The sequence below is a fragment of the Phalacrocorax aristotelis genome, chromosome Z (assembly GCF_949628215.1).
Source record: "Phalacrocorax aristotelis chromosome Z, bGulAri2.1, whole genome shotgun sequence".
NCBI lineage: Eukaryota > Metazoa > Chordata > Aves > Suliformes > Phalacrocoracidae > Phalacrocorax > Phalacrocorax aristotelis.
Genome location: NC_134311.1, coordinates 56,591,256 through 56,614,148, shown reverse-complemented (window position 1 = coordinate 56,614,148; position 22,893 = coordinate 56,591,256). Strand labels below are relative to the sequence as shown.

General features: G+C 41.3%; 1 protein-coding gene across 1 annotated transcript in view; it reads left to right on the top strand.

The window, feature by feature from the left end:
* Positions 1 to 862: 862 nt before the first annotated feature.
* The window catches only part of LHFPL2 (LHFPL tetraspan subfamily member 2), a 126,816-nt gene continuing 104,785 nt past the window's right edge, over positions 863 to 22,893 (top strand). Inside the window, exon 1 of the mRNA XM_075078707.1 lies at positions 863 to 981. The gene's annotated coding sequence lies outside the window, so the exon portion shown is untranslated. The remainder of the gene's footprint in view (positions 982 to 22,893) is intronic.

Here is a 22,893-nt window from a genome sequence, read left to right as displayed (position 1 = left end):
TAGGAGACATGCATGTGCTTAATGTTAGACATCTTAAGACACTTTAAAAATTATGAAGACCTTGAAAAGCTGGGGTCATCAGGATGCTGCTTTGAAACTGGGAGAGTAGTAACAGGGATTTTAAAGGGAGACTGGTGGGAAACTATTTGTTCTGAGGGTAAGATGTTCAAAAAGCTTTGCAGGCAATTTTGGAGACATTTTCTTGCAATGTAAATTGTGTAAGTATTAACTGCATTTTTTTTCAGAAGGTCTAGACTAAGAAATGTTTGGAAATGGGGAGAGTTGGTGTTTACCACTTTCTGCTCAATGCATCCTGCACAAGCATGTCCGGTGGGGCAGATTCATGGTCGTGAGAAGCGCAGCGGCCAACACAGGCCCTGAGGCTGCCCGCCGTGCAGGCCGCTGCCGGCCCCGAGCCAGGGCCGTCGGAGGGGGCAGCTGAAGGACCCTTGGTTATTTAAACCGCCGGGATGGGGGACCAGCGTTTATGTGGGCTGTTTCCAGGGTCCCTCCCCTGAGGCCAGGCGGCTGGGACAGCCGTGACCCTGACCGGGGTGGCGGGACGCACCAGACCGCCCGTGTCCGCGGTGCCGGGTGCCCGCCCCACCGCGGCGGGCCCCAGCGGGCCGGACGGGGCCTCCCGCCCTCCCCTCGCCCGGCTCCCGCCTGGCCCCTCTCCGGGCGCTCCCCGCCGGGTTCGGGCACCCTGTCGCGGCCGGCGGTGAGAGAGCGGGGACGTCAGTGCGAGGGGGCCGGTCCTGGGCAGGGCGGCCGCGTCCCGTCCCTCCCCGCCCCTCGCCGCCTCTCCCTCCCTCCCTCCGGCTGGGGGCGGCCGGGTCCGCGATCGCCGGAATCCCATTCCTCCTCCCTCGGTGCATGGTCGCGGCGGGAGCCGGCGAGGGCGAGCCCGGCGGGGCGCGGGCCGGAGGCGGCGGCAGGAGCGGAGCCCCAGCGCGGAGGAGCCGCCAGTGCCCGGCGGAGGTGAGGCGGCGGCGGCGACACCGCTGGAGTTATGAGAGCGCAGGAGGGAGGGAAGCGCTTGGGCGCGTTTCCATTCATTGCCCTTGCGGCGGCCGGGCTGCAGCCTCAGGACGGGCCGGGAAGCCGCCGCAGGGGGACGGGGCAGGGCGCGGAGGTAACGGCGGGGGATGGGGCTGTGGCGTCGGCGAGAGCCGGCCTGTGTCTGCCGGGGAAGCGGCGTGGCGGGCGGTAGGGAACTCGCTCGCCCCTTCCCCGCGGAGGGGCGGGGAGCCAGGGCGCGACCCGGCCGGCGGCAGGGCGCCCGGAGTCGCCGGGCTGCCTCCTTCCCTCGCTCCCTCCAATGCGGAGGTGCCGCGGAGCAGCCAGCCCCGGCGGAACGCGGCTCCCGCCGCCCGGCAGCGGGCGGGGGTTCCCTGTAACGGCGACGCTGGGACGGGGTCCCGCCCGGCCGACACGGACGCAGCACCGAGCGGTCGCGGTTGCTGTCGGGGTGCCGGTCGCCGCCGGGTGGAGCGGCGGCGGCGGCTTGGTGCGGGACGGGGAGCGCGATGAAGCGGGTGGGAGCGGGAGCCGGGCTGTCCCCGGCCAGGCCCGCACCCACCGGCCGCGGTACCTGGGGCCTCTCCGGCCGGCGGCGGCCGCGCCTCTCCCCAGCGTGCTGCCCGGGTTCTCTGCCCTGAGAGAGGGTTCAAAGCTCACCCTGGCGCCTTTCCCCCTCCGGTGTATCCTTCCTTCCCTTCGCCTTTCCGGGTTCGGTTTTTGGGGGGGGGCGGGGAGGGACGCGAGGGTATTTTGTTTCGCAGGGCCCTTCAGGAAAGGGCAAGAAGCAGATGGCACAAATTACCTGTGAAGGTTTGTTGGTACTTTAGGCGTTGCTCCAAAGAAACTCAGTAACACACCGCTGAGGTTGAATCTGTTAATACAGAATTTGCGGGTGTGCTGGAGCAACGTCAAGTAAAACAACACGGGCTGGCAGCGCTGTGTCCAGACAAGTGCCCGTGCTGCCGGTACCTGGTGGCTGAGCAGCCGGGTTGCTCCATCGCAGCAAGTTTATACCAAGCCAGAAGTAAGAAGGCAAGATGCTGCGAGTGTGTGCATCCCGATGAGAGATGTGTTATTAGGAATAACTGAAAACAATTAAAAAGCTCTAGCTGACCTCATCTAGAAGAAAATATTATATATGTTAATTATAAAGTTGGGCTTTCTTAGGGAAACATTCCTAGGTACCATTACAGATACCTTAATGTAAGCGTCTGCTCAGTCCCACTCCTGCAGTGGGTTCTGGCAGTGGAAGCTCACACCTGCACGGAGTACCATTGTTGTCAGGGGTTTGCTTTAGTCACAGAACCCTTGTAGAGCTGTAGCTCATTGGGGCCTAAATACATGCTGTGCACAAAAAGTGGCTTATTAGAAAATGTCAGTGACACCAAAATCAACATTTCAATTTATTTTTCTGAAAAGACCATACTACAAAGATATAATCCCAATTAATCTCTGGCACTTTCTTGAGAATTTTCTCCATGTCCACCCATTGTTAGATGCAGGATATAGGCAGACTGTCAGTCTGCTCTGTTAGGACAGTTGTTATTGAGAAGGTTTTATCTCAAACACAGTTTCATGGGACCATTCCTCAATTTTCATTGCATATGCTAGTTGCAGCCACTCCAGCTTTAATCATGTCACTGCTTTCTTCACAAGTGTCCTCTGTCTGGGTCATGAGTGGGTTTAATCAGTATGTTGGAAATTGCCCACTTTATCTTTTTTTAGTTAATCATCTGTTTTTATTAAGCATTCTGGGAAATGCTTGCGTGATGATGTACCCACATGTCAGGCAAGTAACAGTAGTGTGTCATTTGCTTTTAAGAGTATAAATCACTGGGACAGGACACAACATTTCTGTATAAGGATGTTACAGTCCTTTTTTTAACCTAATTAATCAAAGCATATGCCTCCACATCTTCTAAGTCATACATGATTGTGCTGGGCTGGTACATTTGGATCAGGAATACAGCCGGCAAAGACTGAAATGAAGCCAATAACTGCCATGATCCTTTTTCATGTTATAGCTTGTAGCTGTGAAAATTGCTTGCAGTGTTCTGTAATACAGTAGGACAATGACATACTAAGTGCTATATGCTGTTGCATCAGCAGAACCTGGCTGGGGTGCAGGTGACTGTATAGCTGGCACCAGGGAAGAAAGCCAATATTTTGTGTATGGTGTAGACATTACTGTTTAAATAATAATTAGATGAAAAGGGGGATTCATTGTTTTTCTGAGTGATGTGAAGAGCACAATGATTATTCATCAAAATTTGTATTTCCAGAAGTTGCTCCTTTTTTAAAAATCCAGTACCAGTTGGAGGGCTCCTCAGTAAAAAAGAAGCGGTGGTTGTGATGAGGGGACATGTTGAACACGGGATGGCAATTCCTTGCTGATGTAAGATTCTGTGTTATCCACTGTAGGCAACAAACAGTTTCTAGGAATTTCACCCTCAGCATCTTAAAGCCAACTCGTTATAAGACGAAAAGGAAAAAGTCCCTTCATGTAGTAGTCGTCCTCACCAAAGCGTCTGGGCATCCCCCTTGCCATGCAATGATCCCAGAGCTGTTTGGTGAAGCTTGGAGGTGGGTTGAGGATGGCTGCTCTGCTGTCCCTAACTGTTCTTGCTTCCTACGCGCATGTGTATTTGTACATAGGCACAAGCACACACGGTTCCTCTTGTTGGCTGACCCTTGGCACCATCCAGCCTGTGGATAGGAGAGCAAAGATCAACTCCTGAACTGCTGGTGGCTTTTGGCAATGAGAGAATTTGTTTTGTGTCCTCATTCCTTCCTTCCCCATGAACAGGGGCTTTCTGTGTCTTCCCATTTGCCGCTTTCCTCTCTGTTTTCAGTGCCTCCCTTCCCCCACAACAGTTCCCATATCTCTGCTTTCTGCCTAGGGGATAAATCATTTGGCGTGTCAACATTGTGAACTCACTTGGGAGCAAGGGCAGAGGTGGTGAGCGGCTGGAAGGTGTTACTGGCTCTCAGAGCCCTTTCTTTGATGCAGGGACAGTTGCTGATGTGATTATAGCTGACGAGTCTGTTAAAATGATGCCAAAGACTTTTGCTTAGATTATTTCTCCCTTCTGGTTTTACAGCTTTCACAAAAATAGACAGGATTCTTCTGGGTCATGGTGTCTAAAATCTGCCCTGGAAATGTGGAACTAACAGGGTTCTTCCAAAATCCTTGTCCTACATACAGATGAACAGGAATTAAGCTAAATGTGGGGCCTTTGTAAAGCCCAGGTAAAAAACTAGTGGTGTTATTGCTTGTCTTCTAAAATTACTGGGGAGGTATGGTCAGATACTTTGAAAACTGTGTAAATGACAGTTCTATTATTTTATTTTTATACAGTTTTCTAAGTAAAGCAAATGGTTTTCAGTCATTTTCATGTTATATTACTGAAAGTAGTTAATGCATTTTGGAAAATACTTCACTGCTCATCTGAGATCTTAAAAATTTTTAATTGCCTTTGTTTCTCCCTATGTTTAGACTTTAGGAGGTCAGACATAAGCCAGAGATATGCATTTCAACACCAGTTAATTGGAGAATAATCAATTTTCCTAGAAGTGTTTTCCTAGAAGATAATTTTGTGGAAGATAATTCCAAAGAAAACAAAATCCACAATGTAAAAATAATTAAATTATAAATTTGCTGCAAAAGCAAGAAAGTGACTGCAAATATGCCCGATCTGTGTGAGTGGATCAGGAATATATCTGAAATTCTAAACTCAGGGAATATGTATAGCAATTGGGCAATTATCTTTTCCATGACTGAGCACAAACAAATCACAGCAGGAGATATTTAGAGACTGTTGTGCTGTCCACACTATCAGTGGGGTCCAGTTTCTCATTTAGCATATGTAATAAAAAAAAAATCAGTCTGTTGCTAACGATTAATTTTTCCAGTTTTTCTTGTTGTCTGGTCCTCATAATCATACTATCTTTCTCAGCTTGTAGCTGTATAGTAGAGTTAGATGTGAGCTTTTCAAAGGAGAATCCAGAATGTTTAAGACATAGCTGCATGAGCAGAGTCCTGCAGCAATATTTGTTCCTTAAAACATTTCTTATTTATATTGGTTTAAATGTTGATGGGTGGGGTTTTCTTTGAGGGTTTCTTTGAGGCCCACATTGAAAGCATGTAAACTAAATAATAAACCATGAAAATGGAATACTATAAAAAGAGGAAAAAATGTCCTGGAGAAGGCATCATATTGTGTTGCAGCCAGTGAGAGGACTATAATAATGAACCACAAGGAAGCCTTACTTTAAGCTGATTTTCAGATCTTTTCACCTTTATACAGCTTCTAGTGCTCAGAATAGATCAACAAAGCAATATTGCCAAAGCAGCTATACAGCCTCCTTTGTCATTGGTGTCAATGCTCCATTTCACATTGCTTTGTCTTAATACTGTCTTATTATCTTAAAGACTGTGGGGGTATTGTTGGATTAATGTTTTATACATGGTATCTAATATCTTATTGGTGAAAATGTCTTGGGTTTGAATTAGCTTTAGAGTTTGCTAATTGACCTTCATGTTTGCTAATACCCGGTGTTGCGCATGTTGTATGTATTCTCATGCGTTGTTTATGACAATTCAGCAGTAACGGGAGTAATGCTGTCACTTGTTCCAGATGAATAACCATAAGTTTTGCAGATAAAATCATATAGTAGGCTTTAACAGTGCAATTCATGCTTATTTTAAAGTTCAACTGTAAGTTATTGGCCTCTTCATTTTGCAGCATTCTTTTTGATCCCAAGTAGGTTTTTCTGTTACGATGCTTTAGAAAAACATCTTGTAAGTTTACTGCTAATAGAAATGGTCAACATGATAATTGTAGCAATTATAACCTGGGCTTGGTCTGAACTGAAAGTTGCATCAGTTTATGAAGAGCTGTACAGTTTTTAAACCAGCTTAATTCGAGCAGTGCAACTTCTCAGGGTGGCTGAGACCTTGGGTAGCTGTGACAGAACTTTTTTGCTTCAGCTTCCAGGCATAATCCCTTAAACCTGTTTGGAAAGAATCACTTGTGATGTGGAAGGATAAATTCAGTCTCTGTATTTGATCTTCTGTTGGGGTTGCAGATAGGGTGCCAGTTGGTGCCATCTGTGTTTATAGATTTTGCAATAGTATTCACCAGGAAATTATCTGAAAGCCAAATCAGTTTACATAGGTCAGTGAATTGCAGCTTGCAGGCTTATGTCCAGGATCATTATAAACAGGTTTTTCAGAGTTTTCATTGAACTTTCATGTGTCAAAACCTGACCTCATCACTAAAGTGCGTGGTGGTGTTACTGCACTGGTTTTATATGCTGGCAAATGCATTTGAGAGCAGCTTTATTTTAATGGTTAGGTACTCTTGTTTTGTGTCTTAGTGTGTGTGTATTGCTTTGATATGTCCTGTGCAAAGACTAATTTCATAGAGGGAAAGCTGTAACAAAAAATATTTTCATATATAGGGGTCGTGGGTTTTTTTCCAGAAATGTTATCTAAGTAACATATATGTAGAGCTGTAAATATAGTTACGGTTCCTGCAGTAAAGTGCCTGTAAAAGAAAGGTGCTGCAGGTAAGACGACAGTTCGTCAGATGATGAGTTTACTGAAGCAAGATTTGTACAGAATTTCTCAAGAGAGTTCTTTGTGTGCAAATAATGGCAGCATCTTTCTGCACAACTATTCAGTACATATTGAATTGTGCTTCTAATACAAATGGTGGAGGGTATCTCCTGCAAATAACTATAGCTCTTAGCCTTCTATGTAATGGACTTATTTCACAAAATAAGGCAGTAAGTAAACATGATCAATGTGACAATTTTAGCTATTGTAACTGTATTTCAGAACAGACACCTTATAGAACCTGAGCATTATTCTGTATAGGCAAGCCTGAATAATGTTAAAGTTTACAAGAAAATTTCGAACGTACATTCTAGTCTAAATAGGGTAATGTATTCTTTTATAGTGTTTACATGTTGAGATTAGTTGCACAAATGTTAATTTTAAATTCAGCCATATTTGTGGATTTGTTTCTGTGCTTTTAGAAAATTGTTTTAACATAGGAGTTCAACATTAAGTGGTGGGCCAAGTTTGGCATGACAATGAAATTACGGTTTTATGCTCGATAGAAAGTTTCATCCAATGTTATGCCTCCTTTCTCTCTCTGCATTGTTTTTTCTCAAGACAGTGTTGCTCTGGTATGGTTTACCTTTCAAGAGTTAACAAAGATCTCTTTTTTTTCTCTGTTATAGGTTTTCTTTAAGCTACTAATAGACATAGTACATGACAGCTGGTGTGCAAGGTTTTCCACAGACTGCCCAGCTGATTGCTCTGCTGAGATGCTAGATAATTTAGCAGAGGTATCCAGTTTGCAGAAATGTGCATGAGGTTTGTGTTGTGCATACATGTTTATTCAGTCATTAGTCATGATCATGACTGCATAAAATCAGTGTAATTACCTTCAACCAATCTTTATATCTAAGTGACCCAGACCGCATTCCATGACAGCCCTGACAGCTTGAATTAGAGCTTGCCTTTCATCGCAGCCAAATTTGAGTACAGAAATATCCAGCCTTTCTTGAGCTTGCTCAGTGCAGGAATGGGACATGTTAACGTGAAAGAGTGAAAGTCCAATCTAAAACAGAGCCTTAGGAATGTTCTGATTCATTGGCACTTGATCAGCCCATATCAGCAGAATTTACCTAGGTTTTTTGTTGCACACTGGATGCATTGCACAGTAGATGTGCAATCTGTTGCTTTCAGGGTTCATCAGGAGTGTCGTGCTTGCACATATGCACTGTATTCTGCAGAGTACGCGTCTGCTTCCAAGCCACATTTAAAGAATGTCTAGGGAAGGTCAGATAATAGAAGTCTATGCTTTCAGCACAATTTCTCCAGCTCTTGGCTGCTAGTCTTCCTTTCTTTCCACAGGCTTCTTGGAGCTGGGCAGGGAAAGGGTCTGAATTAATAGTTCCTGTGTGAACAGGTTTTTGTAAACTTTTTTTTTTTCTGAGGTAGCCCTGTAACACACACCCCCCACCCCCTTTTTTTGTTGTTGTTGTTAAATCACTGAAGAGATTCTGCCTCAGGTCCCAAGGAAAAGATCATAAAAAGACAGGACTGGAAGAGGCCTTATTAAGTCATCTGGTCCATTAATCTGCCTCAGGTTAAGATCATCCATATCTGTCGTATGTGACTTCGTCTGAGGAACTCATCAGTCTCCCTTACATCATCATGTCACAACAAAATTTTCTTTTCATGTTATTGAATTCACACCTTTGTTGTAGTTTAACACCATAACTGCTCGTCTTGCCTCTGTCTTGGACAAAACAAAGAATTGTTTTTCTGTTTACAATGTGTTCTGTTATTTTTCATCTCAACTATCATAGCCTGCTATTTCTTTAAGCTCAGTTCTTTGACCTCACATGTGCTATTTTCTGTACACCAGTTATTTTTGTTGCTTTCTTTGGGTTATCTTCCATTACACATCTATTTTGTTCTGTCCAAGTTAAGACTGTATTCCACTTGGGGTTTTAATGATGTTGAATAAAACGGAATGGGATCATCTTCATACTTACTGATACACATGTCTTTTTCACAGCACTGTGGCTCTCTTTCATAGTCAGGCAGTGATCCACCAGGTCTTCATCCAAGGACGCATGTTCTAAGATGTTCTCACTGGTGGTTTTATAGCTGGTTATTTCTGCCTAACTGTAGCATCTTGTATATGTTCTTACTGAAGATGACATTGTTTTTTCAGGTCATTCATCCAGTTTGTCATTTTGAATTCTTGTATTTTCCTCTACTAAGCATGCTACCTTTTCTAGATTAACGTTGTCTGGTAATAGAATAGCTTCCTTTATCTCATCATACAAATCCTGAAAATCCTGAAACAAATATTCTTTGGAAATTTTACATAAAAAGGGGGAAGAAATTTTTAACTAAGTGTCTTTTTTTTTTTTTTTTTTTTTTGCTTGTAATTATCCTTTCAGGGAAGGAAATGTAGAGGAAAGAGAACATTTTAGGACAAAGTATTTTCCTTGTAGAGCAAGTGATTTAAATTAGCCATGTGTATTGAATATCTGTGGAAAGAAAAATTCATTAGATTTCTGGTAGTCCCATGGACTGGGGAAAGCAATTCATGCCAATGCTAATGCTCAGAGGGAAACCTCCTTTCACCTCAAGGCTTTCCATTAATTTACAGGTGATGGAGGTAAATATTTTTACAAGAAATGGTTGGCCTCCGTCCTTGTCTGTTCATGTAATATTAACACTAGCTAATTGTATAATAAAAGCTTGTTGAAAAAATGCACTTCCGGGGTAGTAGTGTACTTAAAAAAGTACCAGTCCTGTGTGAAAGAGGAAAGCAGGAACGTCAAACTCTGGCAGAATTAAATGTCCATAAGAAGGCAGGTTAGAAAAGAATTAGAGGAATAAGTTGAGGAGCAGGAAGCCTGCTACAGCGAGTCTGTAGGGCCAACAGATTATCAGGGAATAAAAAGAACATTCAGGGAGGTAAGGCCATAGTAGAAAGACTAAACGTATATTTTATTTTTCTGTTCACTGCAGGGACAATCAGAGTTGCATAACAACTTCCATACGAAGAACAGTTAAGCTGGTGAGGAGAAGAGACAACTGGGGATGCGATGATAGTTTTATAAAAACATGAACTGCATGTTGAGGGTGATAGGAATCAGTTGTTCGTTGTCTCTCCCAGTACAAGACTGATGGACATGGAAATGAAACTAGCAGGTGTTGGGTTCGGAACAGCAAAAAGAGGAGTTTTGTTTCATGCACATATCATTAAGTTGTGTAACTCCACAGGATGTGGTGGATACTGAAAATTTATACTGATTCAAAGGGAGCCTGGACAAAATGAATGGAAGAAATAGTCTGTAGGGGATTATTAAATACATAAGCATGACCTCTGGCTTTGAAAGTCTCAGAGCTGCAAATTATTGGAGACTGGAGAGTATTTGGGGAAAGTATGACTAAACGCTTACACTATTCTTATCCTCTTCCCCAGACATCTGCTTTTGGCTGCTCTTGGAAATGGGGGTGCTGGGTGAAGATTTGAGCTGGCATAATTTTAGATTTGTCTTTTTAAGTTGTAAAAACTCAAGACATTTTTCTGTGAGTTAGCAGCTCAAGGTAGCATATGCAAATCTTGTACTTTGTAGACTGAAAGCCTCCTATTCATTTTCCTTACAATTTAAGGCAGAAGTCCATTTTTAACCAAACACAAAAATTATCACGAGCATTTGTGTGTCTCCTGCCAGTTGGCGTCAACTACAAATTATGTTTCATTTCAGTATGCTAAACTGCCAGATGAGCTAATACATATTGTCTCATTTAGGCAATCTAAGCAGCTATGTCTGTAAACCTAACTTTTTTTTTTCTGATTTATTTTCTCCTCTGCATGTGTGAAGTTGTATTTAATATGGAAGTTTGTAGTTTCTCTGCCCTTCTCCCTTCTACTGTAGATATAATTTAACTGCCGACATGAACATAAAATATGCGAGATTCCCTGCAGTTGGAGAAAAGACTGAAAGCTCTTAGATCTCTGATGGGGACAGAATGGTATAGAGGGGGTAGGATGGTGAGCTACTTATTATTCTACAGACACTGATTTACTGGATTGATTGAGAGTGTTAATTCAATGGTATGTCTTTAGGGCATTCACCAGCAGATCAAAAACTCATAACCATATGATGCAAACATCTCATGTAAACATACCTCATCAGCCCAAATTTTGATGCTAACCGTGTACTAGTAGATTTTCTGCTGTCAGATATTGTTCTTCTCTCTACGACTGACAATGCCAGACCACGTATTTTTTGTCCGCCTTCAGCTGACATGAAGTCAGGATGAATGCAGCATCTTGCGCTCTGGCAAACGTGACAGAAATGTGATTGTGTCTGCACCTGCTCAGGGGTAAATTTGTCTTGCATGGTGATCATACCAGATGGTAATGTACCAGATGGTAATCTGGCATTAATGAAGACACAGCCATGTGTTGCACATGCATTCTTTACTTTTCTGTCATGTATTAATATATTCAACACACTTTCACTGATTTTTTCCAAAGTGGCTATGGGGGTTAAATTCATAATGCTTTTCACTCCAAATTGTATCTGCAGGCTTCTTCCTGTCTTACCACCTAAATGTTTCCTCTATTCTTGTAATACCAAATAAACAATTTTATCCTCCTTTTCCCTGTGGAAGTAACTTTGCCTGGAGGTGGAAAGCCTGTGTAGTCATTATACTGCCATAGAGGATTGTTTTTTTTGTACCAGGTATTAGACCTTTCGATGTTACTGGTGGTTGTTCCAGTTCCCAGATTATCCTGTGCTGCTGCAGTGGAGGCTGGGTTAAAGAGGCAAGGATCGTGCAGGTATTAGGAAGTTCCTTCCTGAGCCTTTGTAGTCTGTTCCCACATCTGCTGCTGAAGTAGATTAATCATACTGAAACTCTGCACAGTTTACTTCACATATTGAAGTGGGCTTTATTGAAGTATGTGGCTTTGGAGGTAGGGAAGGAAAGGCAACGTTTGTGTAGGTGAGACGAAGTTTGTTGTAAATAACTGTGAGTGCTTTTTTGTTATTGTTGGGATGTTTGTATATAGTAGCTACTTTGATCTCTACACGCTGAGTGAACATTAATTGATGTTACTACAGCAGAGTTGTTTTGTGACTACCTTAAGAATAAACTATAGGAAAACACAGTATTTTCATGTTAAAATATCATCATCCGATACCTGCAAATACTTGAACTGATGATGTATTTGCATATAGCAAATAGAGTTCTCTTCTCTGAAGGTTTATTAAAGCTGTGCCAAATGCAATTAGTCATAGTCAACAGCATCACAGCTGGGTATTTCAAAATTGATAAAGGAAGATAAGTTTTCTATTTAGACAGGAAAGTCATCCAGCTCTTCTGTTGGACTAAGACACCTCTCCTGTATAGACAGGGGAAGGTTTGGCCATGTCATTAACTGATGATACTAGAAGTATGTCAGATAACATGAACCTACTGTTTAGATATCCAACAGACTGCATTTTAGCTGAAGAATAGTGCAAGACTCTTTGCCAGAGAATCAGGGGATACATCTGAGGAGTTCATACTTTATATACAATCTGTGAAAACAGTCCAAATAAAATCTTTTTAATGTTTTTTTCTCCATTTAGCATTTTGTTATTGAGTTATACTGCAAAGAAATAAAAGAAAAATGGCCTTGTATCTAGCTATCAATCAGTTGATAGATTGATCAGTGACCTTGGATGTAGTACCTATGATAGTGATTTTTCTAAGTTTTTATATAACCAGACCATAGTTTTTAGGAGAAAACTGTTAAACACTCTTTTTGGAGGTTAGATTATGGAAGGGAGATCACTAATTAAATGACAATCCAAAGAATTCTTTACTACCATCCTTTCTTCCTTCAGTAATCATGGTTAAAATTTTGAGCGTGGTAATAATAGTAGTAGTAGTAATAATAATAATGATAATAGCAAGACGTATCTGTCAGAGTTGTCAGAAATTATTTTATTCTTCATTCTGTACTACACAATTCCTAAAGATGTTGGAAATTGTCTCAAATGCTCAGGAAGTTCTGACATCATAAAAATAATTTAATAACCAATTGACAAAACTTCCATTTGAAGTTTTGCATCTGAATCCTTATCTATGGCCATAGAGTTCTCTACCAAGGGACAGTCTACATTTGCAGGCATTGATGTTTATTGCTTCACTCTCCATTCATGCTTGCTCTTGTGACTAAGGAGAATATATTATTTTATTGAGTACATTTTTTTAAAGTGAGGATGAAGAGTTCAGATTACATCAAACAAGCCAGACAATTTTGAAAACAAATATGTCTCTTTCCAATATACTTTCCTCTACTGGAAGCACTGAACAAAGACAAGGACTGATCAAAATCAATGCTGTCATTACTTACTTGTGGTTTTCTGTATATAGTAATGTGAAAGGTTATTTATAAGTACTGGTTAATTAAAATCCAGTGCATCGGACCTCTGTCTGTCTGTCTCTGAGCGGAGGCATCATTCATCAGCTGGGGGGAGCCATGTATGTGTAGTCATCTTTGCAAACGTGCGTAATATACTTCACATTATCTCTAAAATCCTTAGACATTATGGCCCATTTCAGGAAGATGTTGGTCTGATAAATGAAGAATGGGTAATTACAGTCCCATTGAGTAGCATAGTGAAACAGTTTGCAATCTAGGGGGAAAGAAAATTCTCTGATACTTTTTGTCGGCTGACTTAAACCATTACGTGCCCCACCTCAGTCAAATGCTCAAAAATATAAAGCTTATTTCCCATTTCATTTTTAGAAAGCAATGTTTTGTTTTTAATGTTAGTTTCCTGAGGTTTCCTGCGTAGCCTCAGAAGCTCGAAACATCATTATGTTTCTGCTTATTCAGGGAGGAAGCAGGTACAGTCAAGCATTTGTTTTTTTCTGAAGGAACTGTAGTTGATAAGAATACCTAAAAGCATTAAATGAAATAGTAACAAATAAGCACTGGCTTCATATTCACAGGCATCTGGAAGAGTCCTATGTGCATAGCATTGTCCTTGTAAAGAAAGGAGCAGGAAGAAGGTCTAAGTGACGGTGCAAGGGTGGACACAAGGGCTCAACAGGGACTCTGAAATCTTGGCTCCTCCAGGCAAAACCCACAGCTCTCTCCTCTCTCCACGGCAGCTTTCTGTGAGCTTCCTTGCTTAGGGCAGGGAGTGCTCTGTTGTCTTTGGATCGCCACAGACATCTCAATTTCGCTCTTAAGAAGCAAATGGCATACCTCTTAATCTGTGTTTATCTCATTACCAGATGATAGAAATAGTTTGTCTGCTCGTGTTGCAATGAAACTAGTGACCTGTTTTAAAAAATAATAAATACGTCCACGTACTGGTTCTGTCTGCTGTTTGTGGCTGGCAGCTTCTCAAAGTCTTTTTGCTCTACAGTATTGTTCTGTTTTTGCATATAACTCTAAATTATTTGATCCTGGATGAGTTATATGTCTCTGGTGTTATATGACCTCTGAATTTAACTAGTTCAAATTAAATGTTTCTTTTGTTCTAATGTGTGCATGCTGTTACCCTGTTAATAGTTGAGTAATGTAGTAATAGTCTTTGCTTATGAACCAAGAGAGAAATGAAAATTGCTGCTCAGCATTGTCCTTAGTAAGTAGAGGCTGATCCAGATGTTAAGCTTTGAATCTTAATTTTTTCATGCATACTTCATTTTAGGTTTGGGTTTTTTGTGTGTGTGTCTTCATTTGACTAAGTTAAAGATTTAAAGGAGAAAGTTACTATATATGGCTATAGCCAGCCTAAACCTATCTAGGCAGCAGAACCTTGATCTTTTTTTTCCTTTTTTTTTTCTTCCTTTTTTTCTGTGAAGTTTGCACGCTCTTACAGTGGAAGGAATGATTCAGTAGTTGTTCCCCCCCAGGATTATGGCTGTTCTGAGAGCCAAGTTTTGAACAGCTCCTATTTAATCTATTTTGTTTTGAAGATAGAGTATGTTTGGTTTTTAAAAAGGGCAGACATTCTTCACCTGTCAGCCAGTTGGAGGAGAAGCAACCATTGAAATAAATTTCATATTCCTTCTCCTCTAATTTAACATGATTGGGAAGTAGTTAATTTTCCCTTTCCTTTTGCATGGAGGTTTGGATGTTTGTAACTTGTAGGCTGGCAGAAGATGATCTGTACTTGCTTCTGTGGTTGCTGACTGGCTCAGAGAGCTCTGCGGTCCTGAAAAGTTTTGCATCCTGAAGTTTAAAAAAAATAAATGAAACGTTCAGTGGAAGGCTTTGTCTAAAAATGAATTTGTTTCTCCTATTGCATTTAGATTTATTTGGGGGTGCAAGCCTGTGCAGAGGCCTGTAGCTCTTCCTGCATCCTCAAATGCCACTGGGGTTGCTGGTGTTCAGTCTGTCAGTGGTAGTAGTTCTTGAGGTGCTGGCAACCATTTAGTGAATATCTCTTTCTAGCCATATGTAAGTGATCTGAGCATTGCCCTGAGTGGGTTAGTTTCCGCTCGTTGCTTTGTGTGACTTTCTGGAGGGAGTGTGTGGTCCAAGAGACCTCACAGATCTCCTGGATGTGGCCCACGCTGTAGTTGTGTCTGTTATTTATTATATCCTTTCAGAAACAGAAGATAAACTAGTTTCCCTAATGATTATGTTTTTTCCATATGAAAAAAATTAGTTCATGTGAAGAAATGAGTTTCTGCCTTTAGAGGGAAGTTATTTTGGCTCCTTTTCACTTATTTGTCTGTATACTAATGTTTTTGCTCAACTCAGCTGGAAGATTCACCACCTACGCATTGGTTTATTCCAGCACAAGGTAGATAGTTATTTAAATATGTCAACAGTTGCATTTTAACACATGCACTGTCTGGAAAATATTATAATAGCAAGTGGCTGTGACTGTTGCAGTTTTGATGATATTTAATATTTATGATAACGTGATTGCTTGTAACATAGTTGACATTTAAGATGTATTTTGACTCTTACGTAAGCACACAGAGTCTTAATTTTGTTTGATAGGACATGTGAAAAAAGTATTATTTGACCATAATTGACATGATTTCATAAAAATTTTTAGAACTCACCGTTCACTCAGTTGTGCAGAGTGAATGTATAACTTCTCAGGACAGGAATCTGTTAAGAAAATGCCAGCAGACATCATAGTATTATCCCTCATTCAGCATGAAGCCTCCCAAATTAAGTATCAGCAGGAAAAACCCTATATTGAGTTTTAGCGTAAAAAAAGTTTAGTACTCTGCAGCTGTGCAGTCTAAACTGAAAAGCAGATGGGTCTGAGGAGCCTAAAAACTGTTAATATTTAAAGAAATGGGAAAACACATAAGGTCTGAGTTTGAGATAGTAATGAAGAAAGATCAGTTCCAGTGGTCTGCAAAAATATTCCATGCACCAAGAAAGTGGAGAAAGGAAAAGTGTTTCTTTATTCCTTGTCTTGTAGCACACCTCTCTGTCCTGGAGTACATTTACATTTGATTGATCTGCAGGCAGTTTAAGGTACCTGTTATGAAAAGATGTTGACAGAATCAAAGGAATTAAGAAGGTGACAAAAGGATCAAAGGGTTGGTGGGATGATTTATGAGGAAAATAAAACTACTCCTAATGACTTTGTTAAACAGTGGTGAAATGAGGTCAAAGCAAGGTGATAATAGGTTGAAATGAAGAAAATGTGGGCTGTGTGTCAATATTAGTTTCTGTATTGAAATAATTTTCTCTAGAACTGTTCCCTGTCAAATACCAAAAATTATATTATTCAGATATGATAAAATTAAATAGGATGCTTTGTTCAGAAAGGAAAGCTATAATGAGCAGTCTTGCATTGACCTAGACTGACCAGGCTGTTTGTTCCTATCTCCCATTTCCAAGAACAGTTTGTGGGGTTTTTTTTGTTGTTTTGTTTTGTTTTTAAACAAACTTTAGCTTCATTAGTGCTAAAGTTCACTAATTCTTGAACTTGTGTTAAAAGTTGTGATGGAAATATTTATTCTATATTGACCTTAATATATGCAATCTGGATTGTCACCACAATACGTGGATCTGTAGGTTTGTAGTTAACCCTTTCACTCTCCATCTCTGGAGAACTTCAATTTCCTGCATTTAAACTGGCATGTTTTCCATTATTTTTCCCCTTTTATGGTTTTCTTTTATGTTTTCTGTCATAATGTTATTGTGTCTGTCATTCCCATCACCTCTCTTTTTGGAGGCCCATCAGTTATAAGCACAGAGAGGGCACTGAGCTGGATGGATTGTAAACTGTGTCCTGCCCCCATCTCCCTCACTCATGAGGACTCCACAGTCCCACCAGGCAGCAGGGCTGGGTGCCTGTCCACTGCAAGATGTGTGGCCATGTGACTGGAGGACATGTGTTGATCATGAAGCCAAAGATCACACCATATCTATTAAGTCAACTGGGATTTATACATTTTGATTATATATGTCCATATACATACAGTTATTTATGACTGAATATTTGAGAAGCTGTATGTCTTGCAGTAACCAAAAAGGTGGATGCTCTATTTCATCAGATGTCCACCAGACATAGCCATGCAATTCTTTTTCTTAGATCAAGCTCGCTTGAAGTCACTATTATCTTAAAAGCACAGACAAATACTGGGGACATGTATATTTTGGATAGGGGTGGTACAGCTGGTAGAAACGACCCCAGTCTTTCATGTGCGATGCGAAGAGGTGGTTTATAAAACCTTTCATTGGAAACTTTAAATATAACTGCAGTCGGTTGACCCTGGCTGGATATCAGGTACCCACCCAAGCCTCTCTATTGCTCCCCTCCTCACCTGGATAGGGGAGAGAAAATGCAAGAGGCTCAAGGGTCTTGTAAAGGACATCACTCACTAATCACTGGCACAGGCAGAACAGACTAGACTTGGGGAAATCGGTTTAATTTATTACCAATCAAATCAGAGTAGGATAATGAGAAATTAAACTAAATCTTAAAACACTTTCACCTCTGCTTCACCTTCTCCCCAGGCTCAACTTTACTCCTGAATTCTCCACCTCCTTGCCCTAATAGGGAGTGGGGGTTGCAGTCAGTTCATCACATTGTTTCTGCTGCTCCTTCCTCCTCACCAGGACGCTTCCTCACACTCTTCCCCTGCTCCAGTGTGGGGTCCCACCACGGGAGGCAGTCCTCCACAAACTTATCCACCATGAATCCTACCCATGGGCTGCAGTTCTTTGTGAATTGCTACAGCATGGGTCCTTTCCATGGGGTGCAGTGCTTCAGGAACAGACTGCTCCAGCGTGGGCTCCTCTCTCCATACGTCCTGCCAGGTGCTGCTCCAGCACAGGCTTCCCATGGGGTCACAGCCTTCTTTGGGCATCTACCTGCCCTGGTGAGGGGTCCTCCATGGACTGCAAGTGAATATGTGCTCCACCATGTACCTCCCTGGGCTGCAGGGGGACAGCCTGCCTCACCATGGTCTTTACCACGGGCTGCAGGGGAATCTCTGCTCTGGTGCGTGGAGCGCCTCCTCCCCCTCCTTCATCACTGACCTTGGGGTCTGCAGGGTTGTTTCTCCCTCATATTCTTACTCCACTCCTTTCCAGCTGCTGTTAGACAGCAGGTTTTTTCCCCTTCTTAAATACATTATCCCAGAGGCACTACCACTGTTGCTGATTGGCTCAGCCTTGGCCAGCAGCGGGTCTGTCTTGGAGCTGGCTGTAATTGGCTCTGTAGGACATGGGGGAACCTTCTGGCATCTTGCCGCAGAAGCCACCCCTGTAGGCCCGTGCTACCAAAACCTTGCCACACAAACCTAACACAGTAACCAACAGACAATGAGCTACAGGGAACAAAACAAGCAAATATGACCTCTGCTTTAAAAAATGGGGAAATGTTGATGTATTTTTTTTTTTAACAGGAGCTATTACCATTCCATCTCCAAAACCTCATGACTAAATCTCCTCTTATGAATTAATAAGTACTGATCACAATGTACTTTTCAGATAACTCAGGGACCAACCACATGGTAGTCATACATTCTTCTGGTGTTTCCTGAAGAGGTGGGTTGTGGCACGCTGCCAGGAAGTGTGGTTTATTAAATTAATTATCTGCGGTAAATGGAAATTCTGAAGTTATGACGCGCTTGTATACTTCACAATTTTAGACAGCTTTCTGTGATTGTCTACTTTTATTTTTAGTTTGTGCATTTACAGTTGATACTTTAAAAAGATGAATGTTTAAAAAAAAGGAACAAAATTAGTTCCTGAATGCAAAGTTCGCTTATCCCTTTTTACAGTTATTTTTTCATCACACTGTTGACTTATCCTGCTTTTAAGTGCATGAATTGGTTTGAGTCGGTTGACTTTTAAAGAAACAACCAAATCTTCAACCCTCCATATTCTGGCATGGCTACTATTGAGGAGGAAGTGCTTCTAAGAAACCTCAGTATTCTGAAAAATAACTGAGGGATATTGTTGTGTGATTACTAAAACGTGCAGTTATCAGTTGGTCTTTCATTTATAGTGAGGGATTTTTTTTAAATCATGATTGTTGAAAACAATTTCTGTAAATTTGTAACACTTGATTTGGTTTTGTTCTAAAACAGGCTCAATGGTATCTTTGTTTTCCTTCTATAAACAGATCAAGATGCAAAATTAGATTAGAAATTGAAGTTCCCTTTGGTTTGACAGGAACAGGGCAGTAGAAATTTGAGCTATATTGGCTGGGTGGTGTCAGTTTCTAGATAAAATTAAAGGTATTGGTTTTAGTATTGAAAACATGCCCGTTAAAGGGAGCCTGTCTGTCTTGTTTCAGCTGAAATGAAGACACTTGCTTCAAAAGAGTGCATGTGCACTTAAGTACCTTGAATTATTTTATCTCCTGCCCCTGGCAGTTCCTCAGAGCCTGTATTTATTATTCCTTTAGTCAATTAATAAAGCTGATGTTGAGTATTTGAGAAAGAAATGAGTGCAGATAATAGTGAAAGGAGAGAGATATTATTTACTTAAGAGATAATTACTGTTTTCAAGGAAGCACACACTGACATATGTGCTGTGTACGCTAATGTATTTTTCACGTGCTCTTCATGTGTGTGGTGTACATTCATGTACTCTGGGCATATGGTTCCATTTTGTGGTAATTTTGGTTAGCTTTTGACATCCAGGTCTCTCTAGTCCCCAACACCTGACGGAGAATTCTTCAAAATTTATTATTTTTCCATCCTGAAATACAGATGTGCCTTTAGGAATGTGAGTGGTGAGAAATTGTCATGCTTACATCGGTACTTATTGTGGATACATCACAGTGGTGGTATCCTTCTTTTTATGGTTGGTCTGACTGTTAGAAAAAGGAAGTTCTGAGACTGCATATCAGCAGCTTTGGAGAGGGGCTGCAGTACAGGGAGGTGGTCATGTGGTACCAAATGAATAGGGCACAAAAACCTCCAAACATTTAATGGCTGCTTCCGTGCTGAAGGTGGGAATCATGTTGCATATGTTGTATCAGCTTTTAATGTCAGAACGGCCGAGGCAAAAGCTAACGCTTGACTTTTGTCTGTTGCTTTAAATAATTTTCGCAGAGCTGCCCTGCCTTTCAACTTTAGAGGGTTGTGAAGGAAACCACTAGACACAGCTTGGGAAACATTTGATTTTGCTCAGAAGAGGCTGGAATTGATCATACTGGCATAGTTGAGGTCAGGCTTTTAAAGAACTTGAATAGGAACTTTCCTCTGTAAAACTGGGTTGGAAAATAAGTGTTCAATCACTTATAAAAGCCTAATTCTTTCTATTTATTTGTTTGGTTATGTATTTATTTAATATAGTATCAAAGACACAAATTCAAATTTTTAAAACATGGTAAGCCTAGGTAACAGTTATACCATGAACTGGCCTTGATACGCTTTCAGATGCTTTCCAGAGAACTGTAATTGTTACTGTGAACAGTATGCAGTTTCTGTTTGGGGGATTAAAAAACAAAAAAAGGAACCAGAGTATGTTAAATTAGGTGATGAGCACTGTATCTACTTTTCTTTCTCTTGAGGAGTGATTACTGACCAATGTGGTCTGGAGCTTCTCTTTTTAAGGCCATTATGCAGTCTTGAGTTCATGTTGATGAGAGTTTGGGGTCTTTAAAGTTTTCTCAGAAGGTGACTTGGCATTTAAGAGGTGTAATCTTCCATTCCTTTATAAAACTCTGCTTACTATCTTTATGAAAAAATATCAGCTTTGATTATAACAGGAACTGATGCTGGAAATTTTAATAACTGAGAACAGCCTTTAGCTATATATTTGTATTTTAAGTTCATATGAATATGTTGATCTAAAATGAAAGAAAATTACTTTTCTTAAGTGTTGAAAGACAGACTACCCATTTGGCAGTGATAGGGTTCCAGTGCCAGTAGAGATCTGTCTTAAGTTTATAGAGTATTATTCAGGGTAAGAGGAAATTAATTGAAATGTATGGTTTCCACAGATCAAGATTATACATGATATATATGCTTAGGATCACACAGATGAGAAGAAATTAGGTCTGCATGTGCAGAAATGCAAAACGTAAGCTGGAACTTTAATTAAAAACCCCAATCTAGGATAGCTGATAGAGTTGCTGTTAAAGCCCTTTTTCAGCAGCAGCTGCCCCATGCTCATTTTTGGTTGTCATAAAATTCTGGAGGAACATCTAGGCACTTTCTTTGTGAATTATTTGAGAGCACAGAATTGCCAGAGGGCCTCTGGATCCCAAACACTGGTCTCCAGCTGCTGAATGCAGCTATACAGTAAATTTCTAGTTGTAAGAGATTTGCAGAGTCCACCATGACACGCAACTCAGAATGTTTCCTAGTGCTACCTATTAAACTCTAGATTTCTGTTCATTTCTAGCACACACAGTATACCTGTATTAGGTTCCAAATACACAAAAATAACAGTTTGTTTTTTACATTAATCCTTTGTGTTTTAATTTATTAGGGTAGGATAATAATCAGTGTTTTTAGAACTTGGACTGCTCCTGTTTCACCTCACAGGTGACTTCAATCTTTGGACACTGAAGAGGAGCCAGCTACAAATCTTCTTTAAAAGAAGCCAAGACTCTGCCCCATGGGTGTGATTGTCCTGATCGCTGTGTTCAGCACTATTGAATTTATTCTGTGAGGCAAATCAAACTGCCGCACTAAAGTTGGTGTATCACTCAGAAGGAATGGTATCACTGTAAATGAGAGTGCAAAAGCAGAAAGGATTTTATTAGATGGTGTTGTTCAGTATTTGGAAGAGACACCGTAGTTCTTTTCACAGGTTTATAACAAAACAGATTCCAGTCCAGTAGTACAGCATCCTTTAGAATCACCAGGGCCAAAGAATGTGCATCCAGAAAGTTTGGAAAAGCTGAGCAGTGAGTTCTCTCCTTGGTTAATGCTATTTACATCCCCACCCTTACCACTTCTCCCTCCAGGTTTTTTCTTTTTACTTCTGGAGAAGTTTCAGAGACTAGACTATGACATAAGTGTTTTGTCTCTAGTTTATTAGATTACTTGTGATGACTTAATGTTGTACAACACAGACTTGTGGGCTGGATCTGGGTTTTGTTATAGGCTTCTGGGGAGGAGAGGTTAGGAAGACAGCTGGATGTACAGATGGGTGGGTGGGCTGCGCTGTCAGGCCTGAACAGTCAGATTGCTGTTGCTGCCTGAGGAGGTAAGAGCAAATTGATGGTGGTGGGCAGTGGTACATCAGAAATGGTCGCTAGCTCCCATCACCAGCAGTTTCAGCCTTATTGTCTGAATCAGGTTGTGGCAGGGAGCAATATTTTGCTCCTCAAGCAGTGGGTGCTACCTGAAAACCTCATTCTGCCTTGTTCTGGGAAGAGGGCTGGGTGGACTGGATAGAAATGCTGGAAAAGCCAGGCTTCAGGGTAGGACATGGTACTGTCTATGATGGGACTGAATTAATAGGTGCTGGGAGAAGCGTATAGAACTAATACCAACTGGTATGGGTTTGTGGAAAATTTATCTGGTAAAATTAATTTGATAATATTTTTACATGAAGGGACAAGGTCAGTTCATTCATAAAGATGTAATAGGCTTAGGTCAAGTAGTTAACCTTTCAACATTCATTTTTGTTCATGAAGTAAACCAAAGCAAAATCAAAGGATCAGCTTTGACCTGGCTAAATGACAGGTGCTAATGTAACTGTAAATATGGAATTGTCATTGTTTAGCTGGGTTTGCAGATAAGCTGCTGGCTCTTCACCGATATTTTTATTTGTGAAATAAAACAAAAATCACATTACCCCTGCCAACCTATGAAGAGTCAGGAAACCAGAGCTTGCAAGGCTTGAAAGGACCACTGTGGTCAGG